This window comes from Colletotrichum graminicola (assembly GCF_000149035.1).
Source record: "Colletotrichum graminicola M1.001 genomic scaffold supercont1.95, whole genome shotgun sequence".
NCBI lineage: Eukaryota > Fungi > Ascomycota > Sordariomycetes > Glomerellales > Glomerellaceae > Colletotrichum > Colletotrichum graminicola.
Genome location: NW_007361099.1, coordinates 69,186 through 75,521, shown reverse-complemented (window position 1 = coordinate 75,521; position 6,336 = coordinate 69,186).

The following is a 6,336-nucleotide window of genomic DNA, read 5'->3' as shown; positions in this document are numbered from 1 at the left end:
TTACTAACTTTACTATTACTACCTCTATTACTAGTAAGATTATTATCCTCCTTAGAGGATAAGGACTTAAAATCCTCTTAGTTTAATCTATACTCCTTTATAATAGTAGCTATAACTTTTTTCTCCTTATTATACTAAGTAGTAAACGCTTAGTTAGTAGGTAATATATAAAGAACTAGTTTCTTATTATTATAAGTCTAGTTATACTTATAAGTATCCTCCTGCTTATTAAGCTTTTAGTAAATAGTGTATATATACTTATAGTCTATAGGGGGAATATTATAGAAATACTTATAGGGAGTAAGGGCAGCCTTACGCTTTTTATTAGCCTTTTGCTTAGCTATTACTACCTTATGCTTCTTCTCCTTAGCCTTATAAGTAACTTTAGTAGTATATACGTTAGTATTACGCTTCTTCTTTATAGCCTTAGTAGTAGTAGTATCCTTTTTCTACTTATCTATAAAGGCGCGCTTCTTATAAAGATTAGCGTTTATAGCGTAAGCACTTAGTAAAACTATAACAAAAAGGAAAAGTAATAAAGGAAAAGTTCTTATATAAGGGGAACCTAAGAGGTATTTATACTTAAGAAGAAAAAAAGCACTTATATAACTATATAACAAACAGTTACTAAGGTAAAAAAGAAAAAAAATAATAAAGTAAGGCAGATAAAAGTAAGGTGTATATAAAAAAATAATTATAATAATAATAAAGCTATAACATAAAGGAAGAATTTTTTACGCCTAAAGGATAGGTCTAGGAAAAACTAGTAAATAGTAATAATAATATAAAAAAGACTTTAGTAAAAAAAAAATAAGATAATAAAAGTAACTACTTAGTAAAATAATACTAAGTATAAGGGTATTTATAATACTAAAAGGAGGCCCTAACTAGCTAGGTTAACAATTAGTTAGTAATAGGTTACTAGAGTAGGATTACTAGAGAACATAGGGTGCATAGCTATAATAGAACGCTATAAACAACAGAGCCTTAGAAGGCCTTAGGGACTAAGGCCCTAGGAAGGGGGATAATTATAAGGGTGTTAAGATAAGGGTTACATAGAAACTACAGTAGAACCTTAGTAATACGTCAGTAACTATTCGCTATTTAGTCTAGGCTAGAGGGGGAAAATCTTAGACTCTCTAGCAAAAAGTCTAGACAACAGAATAGACCTACCTTCTATACCTTTCCTAGTTAAGGCACTTAGCTACATACCTTTATAATATATTTACTACTAGTAGCTCTTTACCTCCTTTAGTTATATATAAAGATAAATTACTTTAGGCTTAGTAGTTCTTATCTAACCTTAATATATATAAGCTATAGTAATTTATAGTAACTAATAATAGCTAGATAACTAATAATACTACCCTTAAATAGCTAGAGAAGGTCTTTATCTTATATACTAAGCCTACTTAGCTAGAGGAAGCTAGACTACTAGTTCTTAATAGGTATTATAGCTATATAACTATTAATTTTATATAGTAATACTAGTAGTATAATATATATTTACTATTTTTACTACTATACGCTTCTACTGTCCTTTAGCCTCTAGATATAGCTGTCTTTAGCTTATTAAAGTAGGCCTATTATAAGGAGGTTAGATATCTAGATAACTAGGTTATAGATTTAACTATTACTAGTAAAAAAGTATTCTTAAAGTGTTATTTTAAGGCCTATAAGGTATTTATTATATCTATTAATATTAGTAGTAGCTAGAGGTTATCTAGATTATAGCCTATATATATAAGACGCCCCCTATCTAACTTAATAGTAACTAAGGCTTATTAGATTATCTAGGCTAGCTTATATATAAGTTAGCCTAGTAGCTAGTAGTAAGATAAAGCTAAATCTACTATCCTATAGTTAACCCCTTATTAATCTGCTAATCTATAGTATTAATTACACTAGTTAATCTAGTTAGGTAAGGATAAGTTAGATACTTATACTATCTGTTACCTATCTAGAAAGCTATAAAAGGGCTATAATAAGTAGGTATCTAGAGCAGCCCTTCTAGAAAGGCAGGTTAACTTATTACAGGCCTAGTTAGATAATATACAGTTATATAAGAGGAAAAAGGTCTACTTATCTCCTAACAGCACCTTTACTACTATAGAGGATATAATCTAGGCCTAAAGTCTTAATCCTGGTAATATAGATAGTCTGGATAAATCTAGGGTATCTAAATTACCTAGTGAGGCCGAAAGTTATATATAGGTAGGCGGCAGAGATAGTAAAATAAGTGGTAATAGTGGTAGTAATAGTGGTGGTAATAGTGGCTTAGATGCAAGGGTGGCTTAGATATAGGGTAGGGGAGTTACTTAATAGTAACACTTAGCTATCTTAACACCTTAGCGTAACTGCTGTTAATAGTCCCTAGGCCTAGACGTTTTATAAGGTTAGAGGCGTCTTAGTAACTACCTATAACTATAATAAGAATATAATCCTAGTAATAGAAGATATAGTAGCTATAGAGGTTAAAATTATAATAAAGTAGAAACTATAGAAGTACTACACTATAAAGAGTATAGAGATATAGCACCTTAAGATATAGATTATTACGCTATAGGACTACACTAAGCCCTTCTGCCTATTTAACAGCCTAGTATTAATATAGCTAAGGGATAGGTTTAGGCTAGTCTAGTGTAGTGTTTACTATAACTAGTATAAGGTAAGGCTATACGTTAGGTAGTAGCTTTATAAAGTATATAGCTAACTAAAAATAGAATATAATAACACCTAGTGTATAAGGCCTACTTAGTGTACTAACTATAAAGGGCCTTTTTAAAGCACTTATATAGACTACTCCCTTTAGTCTAGGTAAAAAAACTAGACTATTATACGCCCCTTAAAGGGATAATAGTAACATATTAGATAATAGGGACTTAAGCTCTTTAAGGCTACCTAGGAGGGCGGCTAGTAGGCACAGGCGCTAATTAGGGCAACCTAGGGGAGCCTAGGACTAGATAGGGAAAGCTAATAGGAGGTTAGACTTAACTACTACTAAGAAGTCTAGGCCTTTAATAGGATCCTTAATAAAGTAATAGAGGACGCCTCTAAAGGAGGGACTACGCTAAGGCTAATTAAGCTTAATATATTAGTACTATTATTACTACTATAAATAATAAGATAGATTAGGATATTATATGTTAATATATAAAGATTAGGGCTAATATATAATATTACCTTTACTTTTATAGACTAAGAAAAAGCTAATATTATTATAATATAGGAGCCCTAGTGCTTTATAGATAGGCACTTAGTTATAAAGATAACGCTAAGCTATATAACTTTTTTTTTAATCTATAGGTAGGAGACTATAGATATATAACCTAAAGTCCTTATATATATAAAGAAAATATATAGTAATATTACTACTTTTAATATTACTATAACGCCTATATATAATACGCTAGGGATTATAAAAGGCTAGTACTACCTTAACGTTTACTAAGAGCTAAAGATAATATAGGTCCTAGATACTTTAGAATTATAAGAAGCACTAATAAACGTTTTAGTAGTAAGGGACTTTAATATAAGATACCTAATATAGCAGCTAGGTAGTACCCTAAATTAAGAGGCTACCTAACTAGTAAAATAGTTAGATAGTTATCTACTAGCCTTTATTAGCTTACTAGGGATTACTATATATAATAAAGGTAACACCCTTAATTTAGTTTTTTTAGATATCTCCCTAGCTATAATAAATATTACTAACTACTTATATATAAGATCTAATTACTTAACCTTAGTTATAACTATCCTTATAACTATAAGCGCCTTACTAAAGGAGATATAGATAAGGATTAATACTCTAAAGAAAATATAGTAATATAAAGAGGAGGTAGAGCAGACAGCCTAGGTGCTACTAGAGGGGATAAAGACACTAAAAGAGCTAGACTAAGCTACACTAACGCTAACAAACGTCCTTTAAGGTGCTACTACTATAGCAGGCACCTAACTAGTTAAAGGTAGGTTAGTTATATAGTAGATAGAGGACTATAGAAAAGCTAGGAGGGCTTACTAAGAAGCCTATAGAGGAGGAGGGGACACTAAGGAGGAAGCTAAAGAGCTTTAGAGGGCGGCCTATAAAGTTAAGGCAGTATACTAGATAGATTAAATTAATAAGATAGCTACTAATAAGGACCTATATAAGGTAATAGGCTAGTATAAGCCCTTATTATAGCTATAACTACCCCCTCTATAAGATAGTAACTTAGTAGTTACTATACTAGCTAAGAAGGCTGCTTTACTTAAAAAGAAGCTACTATAGCGCTTTAGGGCTAATATAAATATTAGCTTATATATACCTATAGTCCTATAGAGGAGGATAAAATAAGATAACTATATCTACTTAAAAGAGGTAAGATTTACTTTACTTAGCGCTAGTAACACTACCCTAAGTATAAATAGAATTACTATTATTATACTATAAATAGTATAGCTAGTAATAAGTAAGTACGTTAGGAAGCTATTCTAGGTATACCTAGAACTTAGGTACTACTTTTTACTATTTAGGGACACTAAGATAGTTATAATCTCTAAGCTAAATAGAGACACTAGCTAGCCTAAGGGCTAGCGCCTAATTTTACTACTCTCTATAGTAGGGAAGAGACTTAAGAGGCTAATTACATAGTGTATAGCTTATTACTATATAAAGTATAAAGTCCTATACCTCTAGGTAGCAGGAGCCTTACTTAAGAGATTAGTAATAGATATAGTAGCTACTTTAATATATAATATTAAGGTAGCGCTTAGCTAATACTAACACTATACCTTAGTTATAATAAATATCTAAGGTGCTTTTAATATAGTAAATAGTAGCTAGCTAGCTTAAGCCTTAAGAGAGTAAGGATAGCTAAATAACGTAGTTAACTAAGTAAGGGCCTTTATAATAAGATAGTAGGCTTAGGTGTAGTTTAAGGACTATATATTACTAGTATAACCCCTTTACTATAGCCTCCTTTAGGGGTCTTTAGTATTACTAATACTATACCTTTACTATATAGAGCTACTATATAGGTTTAAAGAGAAAAGCTCTTAGTTTAGCTATATAAATAACTATAGGATCCTATATATAGGTAAGATAAAGTAAGAGAGCAGGTAGGTAGTATAAAACCTTCTTAATAAGGTTACTACCTAGAGATATAAGAATAGTATACTATTTAATATAGCTAAGATAAAAGTGTTATACTTTACTTAATATAGGGCTACTAAGAACCTCTTTATTTAGTATAAAGACTATAAGGTTTTTCCTTAGGACTTTATATAGTAGTTAGGGGTGTTTCTTAATAAGAAGCTTAGTTTTAGGATATATATTAAGATATAGGTAGTAATAGCCTAGGCTATAGTAAGATATATTAGAGGACTAAATAAGGTCTATAAAGGAGTACCCTTACTAAGTATAAGAAAAGTAGTATATATAATTATTATACTAAAAGCACTTTATATAGCTAAGATATAGTACTTAGGAAGGGAGTAGTAAGGATATAGGTTTCTAGATAGCTGCCTTATAAAGGTTACTTATAAGCTAACTAGCCTTATTAATAAAATATAAAAGGCAGTTAATAGGGCTATTAAAGGCTACTTACTAGTATAGCAGACTACACTAGTAATAGCACTAGCCTAAAAGGCTAGTACCCCCCTAGCTAAGCTCTTACTTAATATAGTATAGTAATAGTATAAATTATAGCTAGGCACTCTAGATAATAACTACCTACTAGTAATATAAATAGCTACTTACCTTAGAATAAATTAGAAAAGGGGTAAGGTCTACCTAACTATCCTTATAGACGTAGTAAATAGCGTACTAACTTTCCTAAGACCTAAGCTTTAAAACTAATTATATAATATATAGTTAGTATATAAGGTAAAAAGATAAGGGAAGCAGTAAGTATTAAAGGACTACTAGGTCTAGGAGGTAAATATCCTACTAATATATATAATAGTCTACTTAAATAGCTTATAGGTAAAGCGTATAGAGATAGGATATAGTTATACTGTCTTTAAAGGACAGGACCTAGTACTTATAGGTTAATAACGCTTACTAAAGGGCAAGGTCTATAATATAGAGGCTAAGGGGGCCTAATATAGACTTAGTGACACAGCCTTCCTGGCAGCTGTTGCGGTTCTGACAGGATGAAGCTAGGCTGCGGTAGTGTCGTGAAGTGACGCAGTGTAAAGGCGAAGCGTAACAGCAGAGCAGTAAAGCAAGACGAACAATAACAAGGAGCTGAACAAATGACATAGGACAAGATAGGTAACAGATAGTAGGTGTATTTATAGTTGACCCTCCTTCTGTAAAGGGTCACCTACTAAAGGGATATATACCCAGGGCAC